The following is a 25,801-nucleotide window of genomic DNA, read 5'->3' as shown; positions in this document are numbered from 1 at the left end:
AATAATCCAGGGAACAGAGCGGGCGGCGTGGATGAGTTGTTGAGGGTGCAGTTGTTGGTCCAATGATGGCTCGGCAGCCGCCGACCATCAGGCAGAGGTAGGGTGAAGGTTCCGGACGAGTGATGTTCATGGCTAACGATCCGGCAGGAACTGGATGTTCGGCCAGAGCCTAAGAAGGGTGATGATCAGGACCAGGTGTGCAGATTGCTGATGGGATGCAGGTGCGGAAAACAAGAGAGCTCCCCGGAGCGTTCCCGAACCCTCGGGAAACTGGAGATCACGAACAGGAAAAACTAGTCACCAGACAGGACCCGACTCAGACTGCCGGGATCGTTACAGTACCCCCTCCGGCGAACGCCACCGGGCGGACTTCCCGGAGCGCCAGGATGGAGGCGGTAGAAATCACTGATGAGGTCAGCATCTAGGACCTGTCGCCGCGGAATCCAACTCCTCTCTTCAGGGCCATACCCCTCCCAGTCCACGAGATACTGGAAACCCCGGCCCCGCCGTCTGGAATCCATGATGCGGCGCACCGTGTAGGCAGGACCACCTCCGATCATCCGAGGAGGAGGAGGAGGAGGCGGAGGAGGCAACAGAGGACTGAGGAAGACAGGCTTGAGGCAGGAGACATGAAAGGTGGGATGGACTCAGAGCGTCCTCGGTAGTTTGAGTCGAACTGCCACTGTATTGATCACCTTCTCCACCACAAACGGACCAATGAACTTCGGTAACAACTTCCTAGACTCAGTCCGTAAAGGAAGATCCCGTGTGGCCAACCAGACCCTATCTCCGATGGTGTAGGTGGGAGCGGGGATCCGGCGACGATTCGCCTGGAGCTGATACCGGTCCGAAACTCTAAGAGTGCCTTTCTGGCCCGATGCCAGGTCCGGTGGCAACGACGAATATGGGCCTGAACAGAAGGCACTGAGAGCTCCTTCTCCTGAGAAGGGAACAAGGGAGGTTGGTAGCCATACAGGCACTGGAAGGGAGACATACCAGTGGCAGATGTAGGGAGAGTATTGTGGGCATACTCAACCCAAGGCAACTGAGAGACCCAGGAGGTGGGGTTGGAAGAGGCCAGGCAGCGTAGCGTGGATTCCATCTTCTGGTTGGCTCTCTCCGCCTGACCATTAGATTGGGGGTGAAAACCAGATGTGAGACTGACTGTAGCTCCAATGGCAAAACAGAAGGACTTCCAGACAGCAGAGGTAAACTGAGGACCACGGTCGGAAACGATATCACTGGGCAACCCGTGGACCCTGAAAACCTCCCTAACCAGGATCTCGGACGTCTCCGAGGCAGAGGGAAGCTTGGCAATTGGCACAAAGTGGGCGAACTTGCTGAATCTGTCCACGATAGTCAGAACGACCGTGTTCCCCTCAGAAGCGGGCAACCCAGTGACAAAGTCCAGGGCCAGATGCGACCATGGTCGCTGGGGAATAGGAAGGGGGTGAAGTAGTCCAGAGCTGGGCCGATTGGTACTCTTATTCTGCGCACACACTGGACAGGCAGCAACATAACCCCGAGTATCCTCGGCCATGGCAGGCCACCAAAAACGCTCTGCGAAGAAACGCCATCGTCCGAGCCACGCCAGGGTGACAAGCCATCTTGCTGGCGTGGGACCATTTGAGGACCGCAGGACGAACCGACTCGGCACAAACAACCGACCGGGTGGACCGTTACCGGGACCGGGCTGCGTCCGAAGAGCCGCCATCACCTCCTCCTCAATCTTCCACCTAACAGCTCCCACGACGCAGTTCCGGGGGAGAATTGTCTCGGTCTTGGACCCACTCTCCTCCGTCTTGGAGAACATCCGGGACAAGGCGTCCGCCTTGCCGTTCTTAGATCCAGGTCGGAACGTCAGGACAAACTTGAATCGTCCGAAAAACAACGCCCACCTGGCCTGACGGGAGTTGAGACGTTTAGCCGATTGCACGTAAGCAAGATTCTTGTGGTCAGTCCAGACAATAAACGGTTGCTCCGCCCCCTCCAACCAGTGGCGCCACTCCTCCAAGGCAAGTTTCACCGCGAGAAGCTCCCGGTTACCCACATCGTAATTCCTCTCCGCAGGCGAAAGGCGACGAGAGTAGTAGGCGCAGGGATGGAGTTTACTGTCCGTGGAGCATCGCTGCGACAGGATGGCGCCAACTCCCACATCAGACGCGTCCACTTCAACGACGAACTGACGGGCCGTGTCCGGTTGAGAGAGAATCGGTGCGTTGGTGAATCGCCTCTTCAAATCCAGAAACGCTCGATCCGCCTCCGGATTCCACTTGAAGGTCCTGATACTGGAAGTCAAGGCAGTTAATGGAGCGGCCACACGGCTGTAATCCCGGATGAATCTGCGGTAGAAATTCGCAAACCCCAAAAATCTCTGGAGCTGCAATCTCGTACCGGGCTGGGCCCATTCCAGAACCGCTCTAACCTTCTCCTGGTCCATCCTAATCTCTCCCCTGGAGATGATGTACCCGAGAAAGGATGTCGTGTGGGCGTGAAACTCGCACTTCTCGGCCTTCACGAACAGGCTATTCTCCAACAATCGCTGCAGAACCTGCCGGACATGCTGGACGTGGTCGGAAGGTTCCTTCGAGAAGATCAGAATGTCATCCAGGTAAACAAACACAAAGAGACCGATCATATCTCTCAGGACGCCGTTCACCATACTCTGGAATACCGCTGGAGCATTGGTCAGTCCAAACGGCATCACCTGATACTCGAAGTGACCCATCGGTGTATTGAAACCCGTCAACCACTCGTCCCCCCTCTCTGATCCGGACCAGGTGATACGCATTGCGTAGGTCTAGCTTGGTGAACACCGTAGCACCCTGTAAGGAGTCGAAGGCAGAACTCATCAAGGGCAGGGGATACTTGTTCTTGACCGTGATGTCATTCAACCCCCGATAATCAATACACGGTCGAAGAGAGCCATCCTTCTTACCCACAAAGAAGAATCCTGCCCCCAGGGGTGATGACGAGGGACGAACGAGACCAGCAGCTAGGGACTCCTTGATGTAGGTCTCCAACGCCTCACGTTCAGGTCGGGAGATACTGTATAACCTTCCCTTGGGGTAGACAGCTCCAGGGACCAGGTTGATGGCACAATCATATGGTCGGTGGGGAGGGAGTGACAGAGCCTTCTGCTTACTGAAAACTTCCCCAAATCGTGATATGTCTCGGGAACCAGGGACAAATCTGGGGGTTTAGCCTCAATCACCTGACTGGGAACCGAATGGGGGCAGGCAGTCTTGAGACAGTTAGCATGACAATCAAGGCTCCAACTCGTTACCTTGCCCGTCACCCAATCGAACGTGGGATTGTGTTCCTTCAGCCAGGGGTATCCAAGGACCAGAGGAACATGGGAAGACGGCAGAATGAAGAATGAAATCATCTCAGAATGATTCCCCGACAACCGCATCTTAACCGGGTTCAGTCCTCATCGTGATACGTGCCAGACTACTGCCGTTCAGAGTGGTCGCCTCAATGGCTTCCGGCAATTGCTCCTTGGAAAGCCCCAGCTGTTCCACCAACTCGGCATCAAGAAAGCTTCCATCGGCACCTGAATCGATAAAAGCGTTAAGCGCTAAGCTCTGATTCCTGTTCACAAGGGTAGCCGGGAAACGGGGTCTGACAGAGGTACTGAGAGGTTGAAACTGGCTCGCTAAAAGTCCTCCCAACTTTAGCGAGCCGGGCAGTTTGACGACCGCCGGGAACAAGTGGAGATGTAATGTCCCGAGCTACCACAGTAGAGGCAGCAGTTGGTCTTACGTCTATGTTGACGCTCCTCCTTGGTTAACCCGTGCCGCCCCCCACTTGCATGGGTTCAGAATCGGGAGAGCGGACCTCTCCACTAATCCATTGTGGTGGAGAATGATCGACGTGTTCTGGTCCACCACCCGACCCGACTGGGAACTGAGAAGCTGATCGATTGGACGGACCCCATTGCTTCTCCCTCCTTCGCTCTCGGACTCGATTATCCACCCGAATAGACAAGGCTACCAAGCTGTCCAGGTCACTAGGCTCCGGATAGGAGATCAACTCATCCTTGAGCTGCTCCGACAGACCCTGGTAAAAGGCCGCTTGCAGAGACTCCTCGTTCCACCCACTCTCCACCGCCAACGTCTTGAACTCGATCACGAAGTCGGCCACGCTCGCGAGTTCCTTGGTGAAGCGAAAACAGGCGCCTAGCTGCGTCCCTCCCTCGGACGGAATGGTCGAAGAGCTTCCTCATCTCGGCCGTGAACCCCTGGTATGAAGCCATGCAGGGATCCTGTCGTTCCCAAACGGCTGAAGCCCACTCCAGCGCTCGACCACGCAGCAACTCAATCACAAAGGCTATCCTAGCCTTGTCTGTGGCATAAGAGTAGGGCTGTAGATCGAACACTAATCCACACTGCATAAGGAAGGAACGGCATCTTCCCAGCTCCCCCTCATATTTATCCGGCGTCGGAACCTTGGGCTCACGGAGGGACACAACTTCAGAAGCGGCAGGCGAGATGGGTGAAACCGGTAGTGGGTCCTCCACCGGACACTGGCGTTGGTTCTGGACCTCCGTCAGACCGGTAGAAAGGTTGCGAACTGACAACGCGATCTCCTGTAGTACCGTGCTATGATGGCCCAACATCTTCTCCTGCTGGGTAATGGCATGGCGAACAGAGTCCAGGTCCGCTGGGTTCATTACAGGCCGGATCGTTCTGTCACAGTTCCCTCAGACAGAACCCAGAAGCAGACCAGGACAAGGAGAGTTGAACGAAGGTGAGGGTTTATTACAGATTCAAAAGGTGCAGAATAATCCAGGGAACAGAGCGGGCGGCGTGGATGAGTTGTTGAGGGTGCAGTTGTTGGTCCAATGATGGCTCGGCAGCCGCCGACCATCAGGCAGAGGTAGGGTGAAGGTTCCGGACGAGTGATGTTCATGGCTAACGATCCGGCAGGAACTGGATGTTCGGCCAGAGCCTAAGAAGGGTGATGATCAGGACCAGGTGTGCAGATTGCTGATGGGATGCAGGTGCGGAAAACAAGAGAGCTCCCCGGAGCGTTCCCGAACCCTCGGGAAACTGGAGATCACGAACAGGAAAAACTAGTCACCAGACAGGACCCGACTCAGACTGCCGGGATCGTTACAAATAGCTTGTTTTTTGGTAGGTTTCAACACTACTTTCCTTCCATCTATAGCATTTCTTAATATTATTCAGTTCCTTTGGCTTTGATGCCTCATGATTGAGTATTGCTCTGTTCAAGTAGACTGTGATTTTGCTGTGATCTGATTGGGGTGTCAGTGGGCTGACTGTGAACGCTCTGAGAGACTCTGGGTTGAGGTCAGTGATAAAGTAGTCTACAGTACTACTGCCAAGAGATGAGCTACAGTGGGGGAAAAAAGTATTTGGTCAGCCACCAATTGTGCAAGTTCTCCCACTTAAAAAGATGAGAGAGGCCTGTAATTTTCATCATAGGTACACGTCAACTATGACAGACAAATTGAGATTTTTTTTCTCCAGAAAATCACATTGTAGGATTTTTAATGAATTTATTTGCAAATTATGGTGGAAAATAAGTATTTGGTCACCTACAAACAAGCAAGATTTCTGGCTCTCACAGACCTGTAACTTCTTCTTTAAGAGGCTCCTCTGTCCTCCACTCGTTACCTGTATTAATGGCACCTGTTTGAACTTGTTATCAGTATAAAAGACACCTGTCCACAACCTCAAACAGTCACACTCCAAACTCCACTATGGCCAAGACCAAAGAGCTGTCAAAGGACACCAGAAACAAAATTGTAGACCTGCACCAGGCTGGGAAGACTGAATCTGCAATAGGTAAGCAGCTTGGTTTGAAGAAATCAACTGTGGGAGCAATTATTAGGAAATGGAAGACATACAAGACCACTAATAATCTACCTCGATCTGGGCTCCACGCAAGATCTCACCCCGTGGGGTCAAAATGATCACAAGAACGGTGAGCAAAAATCCCAGAACCACACGGGGGGACCTAGTGAATAATAATAATAATAATAATAATAATAATAAATGAATGACCTGCAGAGAGCTGGGACCAAAGTAACAAAGCCTACCATCAGTAACACACTACGCCGCCAGGGACTCAAATCCTGCAGTGCCAGACGTGTCCCCCTGCTTAAGCCAGTACATGTCCAGGCCCGTCTGAAGTTTGCTAGAGTGCATGTGGATGATCCAGAAGAGGATTGGGAGAATGTCATATGGTCAGATGAAACCAAAATATAACTTTTTGGTAAAAACTCAACTCGTCGTGTTTGGAGGACAAAGAATGCTGAGTTGCATCCAAAGAACACCATACCTACTGTGAAGCATGGGGGTGGAAACATCATGCTTTGGGGCTGTTTTTCTGCAAAGGGACCAGGACGACTGATCCGTGTAAAGGAAAGAATGAATGGGGCCATGTATCGTGAGATTTTGAGTGAAAACCTCCTTCCATCAGCAAGGGCATTGAAGATGAAACGTGGCTGGGTCTTTCAGCATGACAATGATCCCAAACACACTGCCCGGGCAATGAAGGAGTGGCTTCGTAAGAAGCATTTCAAGGTCCTGGAGTGGCCTAGCCAGTCTCCAGATCTCAACCCCATAGAAAATCTTTGGAGGGAGTTGAAAGTCCGTGTTGCCCAGCGACAGCCCCAAAACATCACTGCTCTAGAGGAGATCTGCATGGAGGAATGGGCCAAAATACCAGCAACAGTGTGTGAAAACCTTGTGAAGACTTACAGAAAACGTTTGACCTGTGTCATTGCCAACAAAGGGTATATAACAAAGTATTGAGAAACTTTTGTTATTGACCAAATACTTATTTTCCACCATAATTTGCAAATAAATTCATTAAAAATCCTACAATGTGATTTTCTGGAAATTTTTTCCTCATTTTGTCTGTCATAGTTGACGTGTACCTATGATGAAAATTACAGGCCTCTCATCTTTTTAAGTGGGAGAACTTGCACAATTGGTGGCTGACTAAATACTTTTTCCCCACTGTATGTGTGTACCTACCATAGGAGTCCCCTCGAAGCCTACCATTGACTATGTACATACCCAGTGTGCGACAGAGCTGCAGGAGTTGTGACCCGTTTTTGTTGGTTATGTTGTCGTAGTTGTGCCTAGGGGGGCATATGGGGGAGGGAATGCTGTCACCTCCAGGTAGGTGTTTGTCCCCCTGTGTGCTGATGGTGTCAGGTTCTTGTCCAGTTCTGGCATTTAGGTCGCCACAGACTAGTACATGTCCCTGGGCCTGGAAATGATTGATTTCCCCCTCCAGGATGGTGAAGCTGTCTTCATTAAAGTATGGGGATTTTAGTGGGGGGATATACAGTTGAAGTCGGAAGTTTACATACACTTAGTTTGGAGTCATTAAAACTTGTTTTTCAACCACTCCACAAATGTCTTGTTAACAAACGATAGTTTTGGCAAGTCGGTTAGGACATCTACTTTGTGCATGACACAAGTAATTTTTCCAACAATTGTTTACAGACAGATTATTTCACTTATAATTTACTGTATCACAATTCCAGTGGGTCAGAAGTTTACATACACTAACTTGACGGTGCCTTTAAACAGCTTGGAAAATTCCAGAAAATGATGTCATGGCTTTAGAAGCTTCTGATACCTGTGGATGTATTTCAAGACCTACCTTCAAACTCAGTGCTTATTTGCTTGACATCATGGGAAAATCAAAATAAATCAGCCAAGACCTCAGAAGAAAAAAAAAATCTGACCCACTGGGAATGTGATGAAAGAAATTAAAGCTGAAAGAAATAATTCTCTCTACTATTATTTTGACATTTCACATTCTTAAAATGAAGTGGTGATCCTAACTGACCTAAGACAGGGATTTTTTTACTAGGATTAAATGTCAGGTATTGTGAAAAACTGAGTTTAAATGTATTTGGCTAAGGTGTATGTAAACTTCCGATTTCAACTGTAGGTAGCACACAGGAGGACATTTTTCTCTGTTGAGATCATTTCCTTTTGAATTTCTAGCCAAATGTAAAATGTTCCTGTTTTGATTAATTTAATAGAATGAGGTAGGTCTGCTCAATACCAAATTAGCATACCCTCTGAGTCCCTTCCCTGTTTCACACCTGTTAGTTTGGTGGATGGGACTACCAGCTCTCTGTAACCTAGAGGGCAACCAGTGGGTCCGTCTCCTCTATACCATGTTTCTTGTAGGATGACAATGTCTGTATTTCGGATTTCTTTGGTGAAGTCCAGGTTCCTGCTCTTTAGGCCAAAGGCAGATGACCTCAGGCCTTGGATATTCCAGGATGAAATAGTGAAGGCTTTGTGTTCCATAAAGTGTCTAATGTTGTTGGTCGTGTGGTTTGGTCTCAGGCCAGTAATTGCTGAGCATCTGGTACATGCCATTGGCTTGGGCTAGTATGCCTGCTCACTCTGACAGAGCTACAGAGTACTTCCGGAGAACCTTCCAGAAGGACAACCATCTCTGCAGCACTACACCAATCAGTAAAAGGCACATGACAGCCCGCTTGGAGTTTGCCAAAAGGCACCTAAAGACTCTCAGACCATGAGAAACAAGATTCTCTGGTCTGATGAAACCAAGGTTGAACTCTTTGGCCTGAATGCCAAGCGTCACGTCTGGAGGAAACCTGGCACCGTCCGTACGGTGAAGCATGGTGGTGAAGGTTCACCTTCCAACAGGACAACGACCCTAAGTACACAGCCAAGACAACGCAGGAGTGGCTTCAGGACAAGTCTCTGAATGTCCTTGAGTGTCCCAGCCAAAGCCCGGACTTAAACCCGATCGAACATCGTGAAAATAGCTGTGCAGCGACGCTCCCTATCCAACCTGACAGAGCTTGAGAGGATCTGCAGAGAAGAATGGGAGAAACTCCCCAAATACAGGTGTGCCAAGCTTGTAGCGTCATACCCAAAAAGACTTGAGGCTGTAATCGCTGCCAAAGGTGCTTCAACAAAGTACTGAGTAAAGGGTCTGAATATTTATTAATATTATTTTTTTAAACCTGTTTTTGCTTTGTCATTATGTGATATTGTGTGAAGATTGATGAGGGACAAAAACAATTTAATCCATTTTAGAAAAAGGCTGTAAATGGCTAGTGTTTATGCTCCCAATTGGGATGACACAAGTTTCATTTCTTCCTTTTTGTCTGCTATACCCAATTTAGATTCTCATTTATTGATTTTAGGGGGGATTTCAACTGCAAAATGTCCCCAGTTCTTGACAAGTCCTCACGAACAACTACAGGCCCATCTAAATGTGCCCTACTTATTCAAGCCTTTCTTCAGAAATATGCCATGTTTGAGGCCTGGCGTTTCCTACATCCTACAGATAGACAGTATTCCTTTTATTCTCATGTTCATCAAACATACTCCCGGATTGATTACTTCTTTTTGGACAAAAACTTTTGCCTAACCTTCGCAGTGTACTTACAAGAGTATTGTTATTTCGGACCATTCACCATTAGTGCTTGAACTAGAGTTTCCCCAGCGACCTCCTATGTGTTATCAATGGCGTCTTAACCCCATTTTACTCTCAGATAAGGAGTTTGTCAATTTCATTTCTTCTGAAATCACCTTATTCCTAGAAACTAATTCAACACCAGGTATGTCCTGCTCTACCATATGGGAGTCTCTCAAAGCATACCTACGTGGCCAAATTATTTCTTATACAGCCAACCAAAACAGAGTTCGCTCTCAGCGACTTCGGGACCTGAGCGAATCCATAGCCACATTGGATGAGAAGTATGCCACGGTTCCTTCCTCTGATCTGCATAAAGAGCGCCAACTACTCCAATCTGAATTTGATGAGCTTTCTACCAGGCAAGCTGAACAGCTACTCTTGCGAGCTCGGTACAGAGTGTATGAACAAGGCGACAAGGCCAGTAAACTCCTTGCACATCAGATCCGTAAATCTGAGGCCTCACGTTTAATCCCACAAATAAGGACCCCGTCTGGTGCCACCACAGTTATACATAAAGAGATCAATGATCAATTCAAACAATTTTATTCTGCGCTATACACCTCTGAATCCCCTCAAGACCCTTTGCTGATTGATTCCTTCTTTAATGGCCTGAATATGCCTTCAATTGATACAGACACCCATGACTATCTAGAAGAATAATTTACACCTGAGGAGATTGCAACAGCAGTGTCCGCAATGAAAAGCGGTAAATCACCGGGTCCGGATGGTTTTCCAACCGAATTTTACAAGACGTTTTCTGGTCTGCTTTGCCCATTCTTGTCTCGACTATTTGCAGAGTGCCTTAATACCTCAAAGCTACCGCCTAGTCTTTATCAAGCTTCAATTTCATTACTATTAAAGAAAAACAAAGACCCCTGGAATGTGGATCCTTTCGCCCAATCTCGCTTTTAAACTGTGATTACAAAATCCCTAGCCAAGCTTTTAGCCATCCGTATGGAAGGCTCGCTGCATCAAGTAATACACTCTGACCAGACTGGCTTTGTGAGAAATAGGCATTTGTTTTTCAATATTAGGCGCCTTATGAATATACTGTACTCCCCCTGCGTCGGAGGACCCAGAGGTGGTGGTCTCACTTGATGCAGAAAAAGCGTTTGACCGCGTTGAGTGGGATTACCTAACAGCCACCCTTTATAGATTTGGCTTTGGCCCCAAATTCATTGCGTGGATAAAGATTCTTTATTTTTCCCCCATGGCTTCGGTACGGACTAACAACTTGTCCTCTGACTATTTTCCCTTGCACCGCGGATCCAGACAGGGCTGTCCACTCTCCCCCTTGTTGTTTGCTTTGGCAATCGAACCTCTCGCCATTGCATTACGCTCTAATGATGCCATTCAAGGAATAATCCGGACGGGCTCAGAGCAGAAAGTCTCGCTATATGCGGATGACCTCCTTTTGTTTATCTCTAACCCTGATACCTCATTGCCACGCGCCTTATCTGTTCTTAAAAGGTTTGGATCAATCTCAGGGTACAAGCTGAATCTAGGCAAGAGTGAGCTTTTTCCTGTAAACAAGGCTGCTTTAAAGTGCTCTTTTACAAGTTCTCAGTTTAGGATTGTCCGGGATCAATTCACCTACTTGGGAGTTAAAGTGACAAGGAAATATTCAAATCTGTTTCAGGAAAACTTGGTTGCTCTAGCAGACAGTTTGAAACAATCTTTTGCTTTTTGGAATACGCTACCTCTTTCTCTTATCGGAAGGATTAATGTCATTAAAATGAGTGTGTTGCCCAAATTTCTATATTTATTTCAATGTCTACCCATTTTTATTCCAAAATCTTTTTTTATTTCACTGGATCAAACATTCATGCATTTTATTTGGGATGGCAAGGTACCACGGATTGGTAGAAAACATTTACAGAAGCCTAAGTCATTGGGGGTTTAGCTCTACCAAATTTTCAGACATACTATTGGGCTGCAAATTTCAGAGCCCTTCTGTACTGGCTGCAGACTGATCCTACTGGCCCTAGACCAATCTGGGTCCAGATGGAGTCTGAATCGTGTAAACCTGCTGCACTTTCTTCTGTGTTGTGCTCGTCTCTCCCAGTGTCCCTAGGCAAAAGGTGTGTCAACCCAATTGTAAAGCAGTCTCTTAAAATTTGGAATCAGTTCCGCTTAGCCTTTGGCCTCCGAGGCTTTTCTCTATCAGGCCCAATCAATCAGAACATTTTATTTCCTCCATCTTTGAATGATGGGGCTTTTGACATCTGGCACTCACTAGGCCTCTCCTCACTAGCCCAATTATTCTTTGATGATACATTTGCCTCTTTTGCTCAGCTACAGGAAAGGTTCAACCTCCCCCAATCCCACTTTTTCCGCTATCTCCAGACTAGGAACTTTGTCAGAGCTAACACACCTGAATTTCCCCATAGGCCTGTGAATACAGCTATAGAGAGCAACCTGGAGCTGAACAAGCTTCCTAGGGGCGCAATTTCAGATGTATATGCAATCATTCATGACTTACAGAACCCTTCTTTGGTGCCTTTAAAGACTCGATGGGAAAAGGATTTGGGGGAGGAACTTGGGGAAGACACCTGGGAATCTGGAAGTACTGCCCATAAGCACCCCCCTGTCAAGAATCCAGTCGGACACTGTTGCTTATACAACTCTTTTAGCTAGACGGCTAATACTACAGAACTGGAAGATGGCAGCTCCCCCATCTTATAAATATTGGGTGAGAGATGTGTTGTGCTCTCTGAAACTAGAAAAAATTTAATTCAATTCACGGGGGAACCCCAAACTGTTTAATGAGGCTTGGGCTCCATTCCGGTCTTACTTTAAACAGTCCATCCTCTGATAGCATTCCTATTAAAACCAAAATAAGTCTGTATTTGACCCCCCTGTGACTTAGGGGTTGGATGAGCATTTCTCTGTGTTTTTTTCTGGGGTGGGGGTGGGGGGCATTAAGGTTGATGTGCTTATTGATTGTGACCTGCGGATGCCTTGTTCATCTCGCCCGGGCAGAGACTAAGGTGTGAGCTTGTTTTTCCCAGTTATTTTTATTTTTTAATTCTGTTCACGCCTACATAAAATTATCAATATTCATTTTTTATTTTAAAGCATTGTAAACTTTTTATTTTTGGTCCAGTGGATGATTGGTCTGTGGCCTTGACTGTCTGTGAGTGGTTGCATTTCTCCACCCCATCCCTTAACTGTTTACAGGAACAATGGTGAGGTGTTTGCTCTGTCCCTATACTATAGATTGCCCTTTAACCTTTTGTAGCCTTCTGCCTGGTGTGTTTAACTTGTCTAAAGTATGGTATCTTTAAAGTTATTTTTTTTTTATATGTATTATTTGTATTTTTGTCTAGTTGAGTATATTATTTATATTGCTTTGTCTTGTCTGTGTGTGTGTAAAACTTAATAAACAGAGTTCTCAAAAAAAAAAGAAAAAGGCTGTAACGTAACAAAATGTTGAAAAGGTCAAGGGGTCTGAATACTTTGGAATGCACTGTATATATATATATATATATATATATATATATATATATATATATATATATATAGAATCAGTGGAGGCTCCTCAGAGGAGGAAGGGGAGGACCATCCTCCTCAGTGAATTTCATAAAAATGTAAATAGTGCAACATTAAAAAACTTTATCCTTTCTAGATAAAACTATACTAAATATATTCACGTCACCCAATAATTGATTAAAACACACTGTTTTGTAATGAAGGTCTACAGTAGCCTCAACAGCACTCTGTAGGGTAGCACCATGGTGTAGCCGGAGGACAGCTAGCTTCCGTCCTCCTCTTGGTACATTGACTTCAATACAAAACCTAGGAGGTTCTTGGTTCTCACCCCCTTCCATAGACTTACACAGTAATTATGACAACTTCCGGAGGACGTCCTCCAACCTATCAGAGCACTTGCAGCATGAACTGACATGTTGTCCACCCAATCAAAGGATCAGAGAATGAATCTAGTATAAGCTACAGCTAGCTAGCACTGCAGTGCATAAAATGTGGTGAGTAGTTGACTCAGAGAGAGAAAGACAATAGTTGAACAGTTTTGAATACTGAGCAAGAGAGAGCAAGAGAGAGAGAGCTAACTATATTTCGTAATACTTTTTTTCCCCACTTTCACTTACTTAGCTAGTGTCAAATGCAGCTAGCTAGTTTAGCCTACTCAAACACCCGGTTTAAACAGAGAGGGATGCTATGTTAGCTAGCTGGCTATGGCTATCCAACACTGGAACTCTTCCAAGTCAAGGTCAGCTTTTGGTTTTATAAATGTATTGCCACCAGGGCACGCTGGTGTAACTGATAAACTGCTTGCTGACTGTACACTGTAATCACTCCATGATTGTAGCTGGTTTACTAATACGTTAGTTCTAGTCGCTATGTTGACAATGACGTGACCACGATGTAGGCTGTGTGTAGCGGTTAACGGTTATGATATGAAGGTTTGGCTTGGAAAGTTTTTTTTTTTGCCTGGTCACAGACAGCTGATGTGTTATGAAGGGAAAAGGAGGAGGAGAGAGCCTAGATAGTTACGAGAAGGAATTATATACTGAACAAAAATATAAACGCAACATGTTGGTTCCATGTTTCATGAGCTGAAATAAAAGATCCCAGACATTGCACAAAAAGCTTATTTATTTAAAAGTATATGGTCACAAATGTCTTTACCATAAGCCGCCTCCTATGTTGTTTTAGAGAATCTGGGACCAACACAGACTACCCCTGCCCAAAGACAATCGGTTCCAGTTTACATGGTGTCTTTCCCTTTAAATCGCCATAGAAACTGCCCTTCTTAACATGATTATAGCCAATGAAAGCATCTGGACATGAAAAAGGGTATCAAGTTGATTTTTGATTGACCAAGCACGGAAACACCTCCAAAATATTTCCAAGGCTGAAAATGGAAGAGATGGTTACAACAAAATAACACTCTTATTTCCTCAACACTGTTAAGTACAAGCATATTAAGGTTATAATATTGTAGAGAATCATCTAATGAATAATTGTATGTGATTTATAATGACATGGGGCAAAAAAACTATGTTTTGACATTAATTTAGGATCACTGTCTTGAACTGACCCATTTTTTCCTGAATTCTAGAGCAGTAAGGGAACACCCTATACCCAATGGTCTGTATCAAAATAAAAGTCTGTGTTTCAGAATAAAAGTCCTCACCTTTTGTTTATGTGTGTCAGTCCGTCCAGCTGTTACACATGTCCGTCCGGTAGACCCTCCTCCTGTCAAAGCTCCGCCTCCAGCTCAGACTCTGACGACCCAGATGACAACTACGTTGCCATGACAACCTCCAGCATCGCCCTCTCCGCCGTCGAGTCGGTATGTTAGATTCACACACACACACACACTACACACACACAGTCTTGTACAACTAACCTTGTAGGGACATACAATTCAGTCCCATTTAAAATCCTATTTTCCCTAACCCCTAACCCTAAACCTAACCCGTACCCTTACCCTAATCTTAACCCTAACCTTAACCCGAAAACCTAACCTTAACCCTAAACCTAACCCTAGCTCCTAACCCTAAAACTAACCCTAGCTCCTAACCCTAACCATAAGCCTAATTCTAACCCTAAAACCAATTCTAACCTTAACCCTAAACCCCCTAGAAATAGCATTTGACCTTGTGGGGACTAACAAAATGTCCCCAGTTGGTCAATTTTTTATTTATTTTTCTTGTGGGGGACTTCTGGACTTCTGTGTGTGTTCCAGAGCCCTGTGGTCTTACGGAGGCCTAGAGGGGACAAACAGGTTGAGTACCTGGACCTGGACCTACACACTGGTAGAGTGGCCACACCCCCACGACAGGTAAGACAAGTGTGATCTATGGTATCCTTACCAGCGACAGGAGGGCAGACTTTTATTCTGAAACAGTTTGTTTTACTCATTTCAATCTTATCAAAGTTTATCGGTTGCAAACACAGATTTGCAGATGTTATGGCAGGTGCAGCTAAATGCTTGTGTTTCTATTCTAGCTCCAACAGTGCAGTGATACCTAGCTAAATGCTTGTGTTTCTAGCTCCAACAGTTCAGTAATACCTAGCTAAATGCTTGTGTTTCTAGCTCCAACAGTTCAGTAATACCTAGCTAAATGCTTGTGTTTCTAGCTCCAACAGTACAGTAATACCTAGCTAAATGCTTGTGTTTCTAGCTCCAACAGTGCAGTGATACCTAGCTAAATGCTAGCTCCAACAGTACAGTAATACCTAGCTAAATGCTAGCTCCAACAGTACAGTAATACCTAGCTAAATGCTTGTGTTTCTAGCTCCAACAGTACAGTAATACCTAGGTAAATGCTAGCTCCAACAGCACAGTAATACCTAGCTAAATGCTTGTGTTTCTAGCTCCAACAGTGCAGTGATACCCAGCAATACAAAACAATAAACACATATTCCAAAAAGTAAAATATTAAGAAATTAAGAAATATCAGAACGAGCAATGTCAGAGTCCGGAATATAAATATGTATATATGTAAATAATTATCTGTATAGACAGTATCGACAGTATATTAATGTAAAAGTAGCAGTAGTTATATAGGATGGTGTGTATAGACAGTATATGGATATAAAAGGTGTGTAGAGCAGTAGTTATATATGATGAGCCTTGACTAGAAAACAGTATATACATATGAAGTGGGTAAAACAGTATGTCAATATTATTAAAGTGACCAGTCTTCAATGAATATTAAATCAAATTTTATTTGTCACATGCGCCGAATACAACAGGTGTAGACCTTACTGTGAAATGCTTACTTACAAGCCCTTAACCAACAACGCAGTTCAGAAATATTTAAGAAAATATTTACTAAATATAATAAAGTAATAAATACAATAAAAAGGTTTTGTAAATAGTATAAAAGTATAAGTATAAAAATGTAAATAGTCCTTGTGGCGATTTGATTAATTATTCAGCAGGCTTATGGCTTTTGGGTAGAAACTGTTAAGGAGCATTTTGGACCTAGACTTGCCGCTCCGGTACCGCTTGTCATGCGGTAGCAGAGAGAACAATCTATGACGTGGGTGACTGGAGTCTGACTATTTTTTGGGCCTTCCTCTGACACTGCCTAGTATATACAGTGAGGGAAAAAAGTATTTGATCCCCTGCTGATTTTGTACATTTGCCCACTGACAAAGACATGATCAGTCTATAATTTTAATGGTAGGTTTAATTGAACAGTGAGAGACAGAATAACGGGAAAAAAATCCAGAGAAACACATGTCAAAAATGTTATAAATTGATTTGCATTTTAATGAGGGAAATACGTATTTGACCCCTCTGCAAAACATGACTTAGTACCCTTGTTGGCAATCACAGAGGTCAGACGTTTCTTGTAGTTGGCCACCAGGTTTTCACACATCTCAGGAGGGATTCTGTCCCACTCCTCTTTGCAGATCTTCTCCAAGTCATTAAGGTTTCGAGGCTGACGTTTGGCAACTCGAACCTTCAGCTCCCTTTACAGATTTTCTATGGGATTAAGGTCTGGAGACTGGCTAGGCCACTCCAGGACCTTAATGTGATTCTTCTTGAGCCACTCCTTTGTTGCCTTGGCCGTGTGTTTTGGGTCATTGTCATGCTGGAATACCCATTCACGACCCATTTTCAATGCCCTGGCTGAAGGAAGGAAGTTCTCACCCAAGATTTGACGGTACATGGCCCCGTCCATCATCCCTTTAATGCGGTGAAGTTGTCCTGTCCCCTTAGCAGAAAAACACCCCCATAGCATAATTTTTCCACCTCCATGTTTCACGGTGGGGATGTTGTTCTTGGGGTCATAGGCAGCATTCCTCCTCCTCAAAACACGGCAAGTTGAGTTGATGCCAAAGAGCTCGATTTTGGTCTCATCTGACCACAACACTTTCACCCAGTTCTCCTCTGAATCATTCAGATGTTCATTGGCAAACTTCAGACGGGCCTGTATATGTGCTTTCTTGAGCAGGGGGACCTTGCGGCCACTGCAGGATTTCAGTCCTTCACGGCATAGTGTGTTACCAATTGTTTTCTTGGTGACTATGGTCCCAGCTGCCTTGAGATCATTGACAAGATCCTCCCGTGTAGTTCTGGGCTGATTCCTCACCGTTCTCATGATCATTGCAACTCCACGAGGTGAGATCTTGCATGGAGCCCCAGGCCAAGGGAGATTGACAGTTCTTTTGTGTTTCTTCCATTTGCGAATAATCGCACCAACTGTTGTCACCTTCTCACCAAGCTGCGTGGCGATATTCTTGTATCCCATTCCAGCCTTGTGTAGGTCTACAATCTTGTCCTTGACATCCTTGGAGAGCTCTTTGGTCTTGGCCATGGTGGAAAGTTTGGAATCTGATTGATTGATTGCTTCTGTGGACAGATGTCTTTTATACAGGTAACAAGCTGAGATTAGGAGCACTCCCTTTAAGAGGATGCCGAGCAGTTGCCATGCCAGGCGGTGATGCAACCGGTCAGGATCAATCAATCAAATGTATTTATAAAGCCCTTTTTACATCAGCAGATGTCACAAAGTGCTATACAGAAACCCAGCCTAAAACCCTAAACAGCAAGCAATGCAGATGTATAACCACGGTGGCTAGGGAAAAACTCCCTAGAAAGGCAGAAACCTAGGAAGAAACCTAGAGAGGAACCAGGTTCTGAGGGGTGGCCAGACCTCTTCTGGCTGTGCCGGGTGGAGATTATAAGAGTACATGGCCATTTAAGGCCAGATTGTTCTTCAAGATGATCAAACGTTCATAGATGACCAGCAGGGTCAAATAATAATCACAGTGGTTGTAGAGGGTGCAACAGGTCAGTACCTCAGGAGTAAATGTCAGTTGGCTTTTCATAGCCGAGCATTCAGAGGTCGAGACAGCAGGTGCAGTAGAGAGAGCGAGAGAGAGAGTCGAAAACAGCAGGTAGCACGTCTGGTGAACAGGTCAGGGGTCCCTAGTACCAGGCAGAACAATTGAAACTGGAGCAGCAGCACGACCAGGTGGACTGGGGACAGCCAGGAGTCATCAGGAAAGGTAGTCCTGATCCTAGGGCTCAGGTCCTCCGGGAGGGGAGGGAGAGAGGGAGAGAGAGAGAATTAGCATACTTAAATTCACACAGGACACCAGATAAGCCAGGAGAATTACACCAGATATAACAGACTGACCCTAGCCCCCCGGCACATAGACTATTGCAGCATAGATACTGGAGACTGAGACAGGATGCTCTCGATGGTGCAGCTGTAGAACTTTTTGAGGATCTGGGGACCCATGCCAAATCTTTTCAGTCTCCTGAGGGGGAAAAGGTGTTGTCGTGTGTTTGGACCACAATAGTTTGTTGGTGATGTGGACACCAAGGAACTTGAAACTCTCGACCCGCTCCACTACAGCCCTGTCGATGTGAATGGGGGCGTGCTCCGCCCTCCTTTTCCTGTAGTCCACGATCAGCTCCTTTGTCTTGCTCACGTTGAGGGAGAGGTTGTTGTCCTGGCACCACACTGTCAGGTCTCTGACCTCCTCCCTATAGGCTGTCTCATCATTGTCGGTGATCAGGCCTACCACTGTTGTGTCGTCAGCAAACTTAATGATGGTGTTGGAGTCCTGTTGGAGTTGTGGTAGGCCTCCTGTAGCTCAATTGGTAGAGCATGGTGCTTGCAACGGCAGGGTTGTGGGTTCGATTCCCACGGGGGGCCAGTATGAAAAATGTATGCATACACTAACTGTAAGTCGCTCTGGATAAGAGCGTCTGCTAAATGACTAAAATGTAAATGTGGTTGAACAGGGCTGTACAGGATGGGACTAAGCACGCACCGCTGAGGGGCCCCCATGTTGAGGATCAGCATGGCAGATGTGTTGTCGCCTACCCTTACCACCTGGGGGCGGCCCGTCAGGATGTCCAGGATCCAGTTGTAGGGGGAGGTGTTTAGTCCCAGGGTCCTTAGCTTAGTGATGAGCTTTGAGGGCACTGTGGTGTTGAATGCTGAGCTGTAGTCAATGAACAGCATTCTCATATAGGTGTTCCTTTTGTCCAGGTGGGAAAGGGCAGTGTGGAGTGCGATTGAGATTGTGTCATCTGTGGATCTGTTAGGGCGGTATGCGAATCGGAGTGGGTCTAGGGTTTCCGGGACGATGGTGTTGATGTGAGCCATGACCAGCCTTTCAAAGCACTTCAATTGAGTGCTATGGAGTGGTAGTCATTTAGGCAGGTTACCTTCGCTTTCTTGGGAACAGGGACTATACTGGTCTGCTTGAAACATGTAGGTATTACAGACTCGGTCAGGGAGAGGTTGAAAATGTCAGTGAAGACACTTGCCAGTTGGTCCGCGAATGCTCTGAGTACACGTCCTGGTAATCCGTCTGGCCCTGCGGCCTTATGAATGTTGACCTGTTTAAAGGTCTTGCTCACATCGGCTACGGAGAGCATGATCACACAGTCGTCCGGAACAGCTGGTGCTCTCATGCATGCTTCAGTTTGCAAGCCCTGCCACATCCGACAACCGTCAGAGCTGGTGTAGTATGATTCAATCTTAGTCCTGTATTGACGCTTAGCCTTTTTGATGGACATAGCGGGATTTCTTATAAGCGTCCAGGTTAGAGTCCCGCTCCTTGAAAGCAGCAGCTCTAGCCTTTAGCTCGGTGCGGATGTTGCCTGTAATCCATGGCTTCTGGTTGGGATATGTACGTACGGTCACTGTGGGGACGTCATCGTCGATGCACTTATTGATGAAGCCGGTGACTGAGGTGGTATACTCCTCAATGCCATTGGATGAATCCCGGAACATATTCCAGTCTGTGCTAGCAAAACAGTCCTGTAGCGTAGCATCCGTGTCATCTTACCACTTCCGTATTGAGCGAGTCACTGGTACTTCCTGCTTTAGTTTTTGCTTGTAAGCAGGAATCAGGAGGATAGAATTATGGTCAGATTTTCCAAATGGAGGGCAAGGGAGAGCTTTGTATGCGTCTCTGTGTGTGGAGTAAAGGTGGTGTAGAGTTTTTTTTCCCTCTGGTTGCACATGTGTCATACTGGTAGAAATGAGGTAAAACTGATTTAAGTTTGCCTGCATTAAAGTCCCCCGGCCACTAGGGAGCGCCGCTTATACAGCTCGTTGAGTGCAGTCTTCGTGCCAGCATCGGTTTGTGGTGGTAAATAGACGGCTACGTGTGGTCTACAGTTTATCATGACATGACATCGTGCACCTGCTGTTATTGGCAAATAGACACAAACCACCACCCCTCGTCTTACCAGACGTAGCTGTTCTGTCCTGCCGATGCACGGAAAACCCAGCCAACTGGATATTATCCGTGTCGTCGTTCAGCCACGGCTCGGTGAAACATAAGATATTACAGTTTTTAATGTCCCGTTGGTAGGATAGTTTCGAGCTGAGATCATCCAGTTTATTCTCCAGTGATTGCACGTTGGCCAATAGAATGGATGGTAGAGGCGGTTTACCCACTCTCTACGAATTCTCACACAAGGCACCCCGATCTCCGCCCCCTGTATTTCCGTCTTTTCTTAACGCTAATGACAACGATTTGGGTCTGGTCTCGGAGAAGCAGTATATCCTTTGCGTCGAAATCTTTCTCCAGTTCGAGGTGAGTAATCGCTGTTCTGATGTTCAGAAGCTCTTTTCGATCATAAGAGACGATAGCAGCAACATTATGTACAAAATAAGTTACAAAACAATGCGGAAAAACACACAAAATAGCGCAGTTTGTTAGGAGCCTGTTAAACATTAAACCATTCTAGACAACTTACACCATCATCCCGGAAACCCACTCCAATTCGTATACCGCCCCAACAGATCCACAGATGACGCAATCTCAATCGCACTCCACACTATGTACATAGGGCAGTGGTCTCTAGCGTGCAGGGTAGATTTACCAGTTAGTTCATTTACAAGGTTAGTTCATTTTACCAGGTTAGTTTATTTTACCAGGTTAGTTTATTTACCAGGTTAGTTCATTTACAAGGTTAGTTCATTTACCGGGTTAGTTCATTTTACCGGGTTAGTTTATTTTACCGGGTTAGTTTATTTTACCGGGTTAGTTCATTTACAAGGTTAGTTTATTTACCAGGATAGTTCATTTACCGGGTTAGTTCATTTACCAGGTTAGTTCATTTTACCGGGTTAGTTCATTTTACCGGGTTAGTTTATTTTACCGGGTTAGTTCATTTACCGGGTTAGTTCATTTACCGGGTTAGTTTATTTACCGGGTTAGTTCATTTACCGGGTTAGTTCATTTTACCGGGTTAGTTCATTTTACCGGGTTAGTTTATTTTACCAGGTTAGTTCATTTACCGGGTTAGTTCATTTACCGGGTTAGTTTATTTACCGGGTTAGTTTATTTACTGGGTTAGTTCATTTACCAGGTTAGTTTATTTACCAGGTTAGTTCATTTGGAATATGGGTCTGTGCTAGACATACATTTATATGATAAATTATATCTGTTTCAAAAGAAAAATATGTTTCAGAATAAAACATTTAAAACGTTTGTGTTTCAGAATAAAATTCCACTTTCGTGTTTCAAAATAAAAGTCTGTGTTTTAGAATAAAAGTCCCTCCTGTCTTTTTGTTTTCAGAAAAAGAGTGTGTTGGGTGGTTCGATGGGTTCGAGCGATGGGGAGCGGGCACGTGAGCGTGTGGACTATGTGGTCGTTGATCCTGAGAGAACCAGAGCTCTGAAAAGTACCAGGGAGGCGTGGCACGATGGGAGGCAGTCTACTGAGAAGGACAAATAACACACACACACACACACACTGATCAGACACACACACACACACTGATCAGACACACACACACTGATCAGACACACACACACTGAACAGACACACACACACTGATCAGACACACACACACTGAACAGACACACACACACTGATCAGACACACACACACACACACACACTGATCAGACACACACACACACACACTGATCAGACACACACACACACACTGATCAGACACACACACACACACACTGATCAGACACACACACACTGAACAGACACACACACACTGATCAGACACACACACACTGATCAGACACACACACACACACACTGATCAGACACACACACACACACTGATCAGACACACACACACACACACTGATCAGACACACACACACTGAACAGACACACACACACTGATCAGACACACACACACTGATCAGACACACACACACACTGATCAGACACACACACACACACTGATCAGACACACACACACACACTGATCAGACACACACACACACACACACACTGATCAGACACACACACACACTGATCAGACACACACACACACACTGATCAGACACACACACACACACTGATCAGACACACACACACACACTGATCAGACACACACACACACACACACATGAACAGACACACACACACACTGAACAGACACACACACACACACACACTGATCAGACACACACACACTGATCAGACACACACACACACACTGATCAGACACACACACACACACTGATCAGACACACACACACACACACACACACACTGATTAGACACACACACACACACACACACACACACACACACACACACACACACTGATCAGACATACTGTACACATACACACTGAATCACACACACACAATCAGCACACACACACACGCACACACACACACACACACACTGATCAGACAATGCACACCACACACTGATCAGACACACACACACACACTGTCAGACACACACACACACTGATCAGACACACACACTGATCAGACACACACACTGATCAGACACACACACACACACCTGATCAGACACATACACTGATCAGACACACACATACACACTGATCAGACACACACACACTGATCAGACACACACACACACACACACACACTGATCAGACACACACACACACACTGATCAGACACACACACACACACACACACACACTGATTAGACACACACACACACACACACACACACACACTGATCAGACATACTGTACACATACACACTGATCAGACACACACACACTGATCAGACACACACACACACTGATCAGACACACACACTGATCAGACACACACACACACACACACACACACACTGATCAGACACATACACTGATCAGACACACACATACACACTGATCAGACACACACACACTGATCAGACACACACACACACACACACACACTGATCAGACACACACACACACACACTGATCAGACACACACACTGATCAGACACACACACTGATCAGACACACACACACACACCCTGATCAGACACATACACTGATCAGACACACACACACACACTGATCAGACCCACACACTGATCAGACCCACCCACTGATCAGACCCACCCACCCTGATCAGACCCACCCCCTGATCAGACCCACCCGGCTGAGCCCTCTCAGTTTTAGTTTTATGTCCCTATATATAAATAGCAACAAAGTTCAAATGATTGAGTGACAGGTTGGATGGGAAATCAGTATCTCTGCTGTGTCAGCACAATGGACAGAGCGCACCGCGGTGTGTAGTGGGGGGGGCTATGGAAACCCATTGGGGGGGTTAGGTATGACTCCTTTGGGTTTCCATAACAAGCGGTAAAAAACGCTTCTCATCTGTGGTTAGCCTAGTGAATAACATGCTATGCCTCCTTTGATATATAAGGGCAGGGCCAAGTTTACTGTTTTACTGCTTCACTCTACTCTCCTCCTCACGCCCCACCACTACAGAGTTCAGTTAGTTTCTTAGCTAGCTGTAAAAAGCATTAGTGTTATTAGCATTAGCCTATTTAGCTCGAAACAGCTAATCTGCCACGATGCTAATCAGAAATTGGCTTCACCAAAGTACCCAAAACAAAGCCGTAGGAGAAGGAGAGTGATGAGCAGCCGCCCACCGAGGCCGCCGCCCACCGAGGCCGTAAAAGACTGTTCTTCAGTACGTTGGATGCTGTCATTGGGTGAAACGTCAGAACGATTCAGCGATCACAACAGCCAACTGGTGGAGGCTCTGTGTGCCCTTGACCCAGAGAGACATGACTTTCTATATGTGAAAAAAGGTGAAACCACTGCTGGATCTAAGAAGGTGAAACCACTGCTGGATCTAAGAAGGTGAAACCACCGCTGGATCTAAGAAGGTGAAACCACTGCTGGATCTAAGAAGGTGAAACCACTGCTGGATCTAAGAAGGTGAAACCACTGCTGGATCTAAGAAGGTGAAACCACTGCTGGATCTAAGAAGGTGAAACCACTGCTGGATCTAAGAAGGTGAAACCACTGCTGGATCTAAGAAGGTGAAACCACTGCTGGATCTAAGAAGGTGAAACCACCACTGGATCTAAGAAGGTGAAACCACTGCTGGATCTAAGAAGGTGAAACCACCGCTGGATCTAAGAAGGTGAAACTACCGCTGGATCTAAGAAGGTGAAACCACTGCTGGATCTAAGAAGGTGAAACCACTGCTGGATCTAAGAAGGTGAAACCACTGCTGGATATAAGAAGGTGAAACCACTGCTGGATCTAAGAAGGTGAAACCACTGCTGGATCTAAGAAGGTGAAACCACTGCTGGATCTAAGAAGGTGAAACCACTGCTGGATCTAAGAAGGTGAAACCACTGCTGGATCTAAGAAGGTGAAACCACTGCTGGATCTAAGAAGGTGAAACCACTGCTGGATCTAAGAAGGTGAAACCACTGCTGGATCTAAGAAGGTGAAACCACCGCTGGATCTAAGAAGGTGAAACCACTGCTGGATCTAAGAAGGTGAAACCACTGCTGGATCTAAGCAAAACAGATTTTGGTGGAAGCTGAGTTTAGTGTCACTCGCGCCAGTTTTAGCAGACTGAAATCCGTCGTTCCAAATGGAACCCGTTCCAAATGGAATGATTCTCTAGGCCTCTCTCCGCTATGCCGATTGGTCAAAAGCATTTAAACTTTTATGTTTATTGTGGTTTAGCGTGATATAAGCAGAATTCTATATAATTCCAATGCAAGAACTCAAATGATCCCCCCTGGATATAGCTACATATTGGTATGTTTCATCATAGAAATATAGGCTACATTCTATTATGGTTGTCATGGTAGCCTAATGGTTTCCATGGCTGTAAATGGAACTGTACGTATTGGAAACGTGTTTATGGTAGGCTGGCATTGCTCAATTGATTACGTGGGGTCAAATTTTTGATTCACAAATCTGATCACAACGTGTTGCTGAACTCACGAGCAAGCGACATGATTTCCCCATGTTTGAAGCGGGCCTATAGGCCTGTTTGTTTGGCCAGAAGCTGTGCGTGGCTGTTTGGCAGCTGTGCGTGGCTGTTTGGCAGCTGTGCGTGGCTGTTTGGCAGCTGTGCGTGGCTGCATCTCACTGCAGCAGGCTGTGTTTTTGTTTACC

At 46.1% G+C, this 25,801-nt stretch overlaps 1 pseudogene; it reads left to right on the top strand.

The window, feature by feature from the left end:
• LOC121554199 overlaps positions 1–22,220 on the top strand; it is a 78,385-nt pseudogene extending 56,165 nt beyond the window's left edge.
• Positions 22,221–25,801: the final 3,581 nt, after the last annotated feature.

This window comes from Coregonus clupeaformis, chromosome 39 (assembly GCF_020615455.1).
Source record: "Coregonus clupeaformis isolate EN_2021a chromosome 39, ASM2061545v1, whole genome shotgun sequence".
Classification (NCBI taxonomy): domain Eukaryota; kingdom Metazoa; phylum Chordata; class Actinopteri; order Salmoniformes; family Salmonidae; genus Coregonus; species Coregonus clupeaformis.
Note: the sequence above shows the minus strand (reverse complement) of the source record. Positions and strands in the feature narration are given on the sequence as shown.